The sequence below is a fragment of the Propithecus coquereli genome, unplaced genomic scaffold, assembly GCF_000956105.1.
Source record: "Propithecus coquereli isolate 6110/MARCELLA unplaced genomic scaffold, Pcoq_1.0 Scaffold725, whole genome shotgun sequence".
Taxonomy (NCBI): domain Eukaryota; kingdom Metazoa; phylum Chordata; class Mammalia; order Primates; family Indriidae; genus Propithecus; species Propithecus coquereli.
In genome coordinates this window covers 821,565-824,849 of record NW_012153341.1, presented here as the reverse complement: position 1 = coordinate 824,849, position 3,285 = coordinate 821,565, and positions in this window count along the sequence as shown.

The window sequence follows — 3,285 nt, the reverse complement described above, 5'->3', positions numbered from 1 at the left end:
TGGCCTCCTTGAGTGAGAAGGTTCTGGTCCACTCTCCCTTTGCCCGGAGCAGTCCCAATTTTCCATCATGTTCCAGAGTAATCACTGTTAGCACCTCTTTCACTCTCAATGTGGCCCGTTTTGGGTGGTAAACGCCACAGTCCCCCGCACCGTTGTCACGCACTGCAAGTGTCTGCCTCTGGCACGGGGCGGCCGGGCCCTGCGGTTGTGCCTGCGGCGGGCAGCCGCCTGACTGAGGTGTGGCGGTAACAGCCTTTTCCGTCTCCGGCTGCCCGGCTCCCGCACAGCCCCTCGGTTCAGGACTCGGGTAGGAAGAGAACGCTAACAGTGCTCCCGCCCCATCTGGGACCGTGGCCCCCAGTCCCTGTCTTATTCTACCCCTGGTCAGACTAAATGAGATCCTACCCAGGACATCTCCCCGGGTGTGGCGGCATCCTCCGTGAGTGGGGAGTGACACCCACTTGCTCCCACGAACTCCCAGGGGGTCTCGCCTACCTCCGGTGTGACGCTTGTCCAGTTCTCCTGGTACAGGACTGTGCTTGCTCTTGTCTATAACTTGCCTCTTCAGGCCGACCCTGCCTCGGTCCGTTTCTATGTTCTCCACGGTCATAGTGTTTTGCCAACAGGAACCAGCAGACAAGAATGCTTTCAATGAATGAGCGAATGAATACGGGAATGGATGGACTTGGTCTCCCAGAGCTGGGATACAGACGTGCACACTACTGTGTCTTCGTCCTGGGGGTGCCCTCTGGTCTGTTCAGGCTTGCACTCATGCGTGCCTGTAGAGATGGCATTCATAGGAGTTAGCCTTATGAACAAATACCATGGGCAGAGACTGCTGAAAAGATTACTAGCTGTGGGAAATGTTCTGTGTTAATTAAGACTTTTTAGTTGTGAGTGGTAGCAGCCTGGCTCAGCATGATGCTCAGAGCGGGTGGATGCTGAGTGCCTGGGTCCCTCGGGCTTCATAACAGGTGACATCTACAATAAGTGATGGATTATGGATCAAAATCCAGGTGTCCCACCTACTGGCCTGTTGTTTCTACTTCACCCCTCCTTCCCCTTGCAAGTGGCGGTGAGCACAGCTCTGCTCCGACGAGGCTTTTGGTGAGGATGGGCACGGTGCTGGGACACTGCCTGACTCTGTGCCCCCGGCACCACCCGCCCTCCCCTCCGCAGCCCCCTTGCACCACCACCTGCTGCAGGACAGTCTACAGACCCCAAGACCATTCCCCTTCCTGGCCAAAGACAAACCTCAGAGTTGGCGATCATGGTTCCTTGCCTCGGCTTCTGGGCCAGAAACTCACACTAGCCGTGCGGTATCGAGCCCTAACAATGTGGCAATACAATTGCCATGCAGAACTTCATTTAATTCTGATGAGGGTTTTCAAAAGAAGTTACTGTTTTTTATCTTGATTTTTTAGATCACACAACTAGTAACTGGCCAAGGTGGGATTTGAACCCTGACATTTAATTCAAAACACGTGGTGTTTTAACCAACTCTGCTATTCTGCACCCAAAGACTTTGTGTCCTGGGACAACGAGCCCTTGGCTGCTGCCCAGGGCAGACGGTACTGATGAGGCAGGCCGTCCTATGCTTTCGGGTTCTCGGGGTTGGGGGCAGCAGAGAGGCCCTGCAATGACCCAGTTAATGTGCCACCTGCCAGGAGAGAAGGGTCGGCTCAGAGTGTGGTTGAAATTGAAGTAAAAACTGTAAAACAGGTAGCTGGTCTTCCTTGCACATCCAAGTTCATGGGCTAAGATTCTTGCTTGCTACCTGCTTCTTCTCTTAGTCAATTGAATTCTAATTTTTGCACGTGGCTGGTCAGACTCAACTTGCTACACCTAAACCAGTCTTGAATGCTCCTTTTTACCTGATGGCTCTGTCACCAAAACCTTGGAGACGCTTAGAAATTGAATCCATAGCTAGAGGTATTTAAAATGGGGTATGTACTATGGCAAGGAAGTTATTTTAAAATAATACCCACAGTGATAATTTTGGAAGGTGATGAATCCAACTGTTATAAAAATGTACACCTTATAATATAAAAAGTGCAGGTTCATAAACACACATGGAAAGTGCTTAATAAATATACGTGTTGAATGAACAAAGGAATAAATGGATGCTTTGGATTTTCTTATTGAACTCACTCAGCCTGTTTCCCCACATCCACCAAGATTTTCATACACATCATTTGTTCAAGTCTAATGAAGGCTGTTAACGTTTGAGTAACTGTATCTTTGCAAAAATGAGATCTGTTGGCTCTTTGCATTAAAGAAATGTGTACGTTTCCTTGAAACTAAATGACTCTACTCAATCTGAACATCAAGTGTTAATAATTACAGCCTAGGCGAAAAAAAAGAAAGAAAGAAAAAGAAAAGAAGAAAATATATACAGCACTAAGCTCAACATTAAGGATGCTTTAGTAAATACAAGCTCCACTGCTTGTGGGGTTGTCATTGCCTTATGCGGTGCAGCTAGACCTTGAACTTGGAACGGAGGCGTACGTGATTTATAGATTGCTGCTGTTGTTTACTGCCATGTGAGGAATTCTCCCTACGTCGTGGGATTATTGCACTTCTTGTTGATTAACGGTCCAAGACATCATCTCGGAATTATAATGCCATCAGTCAGGCTGAGCTGAATTCATATAGAAATTCAGTTGCCATCGTATTTGCAATTGTAAATATTTTGAGGAGGAATCGGATGAAATGAGCGGCACGTTTTTCATCGTCTGCGTGAACTAACGTGCCCTGCTGTGTTGCAGAACCAAGACAGCGGTGAGAGGAGTCTACGCGAGACACCCAGACAGTGTCTCTATCGTCCTTCCAGAAGTGTCGCGTGTGAGGCATTCTAGCAGTGTCAAGAAGCTGACAACTGACACCTGAGCCCACAGAATGACAGGCTGCCTTAGCCCAGAACAGGGTTTCTCAACCATGACACCGCTGGCATTTGGGGTCAGCTGGCTGCGTCGTGGGGGCGTCCCATGCACTGTAAGACAGTAGGCAGCATTCCGGGCTTTCACTCGCGGGAGGCCAATAGTACCTGCCCTCCAGCCAGACGAGCAAAAATGTCTCCAGATGTTGCCAAATGCCCCCGGGGGAAGAATCGGCCCCACTTAAGAACGCCTGGTCTGGTTCCATGTTCTTGGACCCTGCCCTGGCGTCCTGGACATTGGCCTCTGCGTAGGCTGTCCCCAAGTCCAGCAGAGCACGCGTGTCAAAGCAGCCGAGCCAACGAGTCTCTGCTCAGCGGTCGGGGTTTTCTCTGCTCCCACTCAGAGA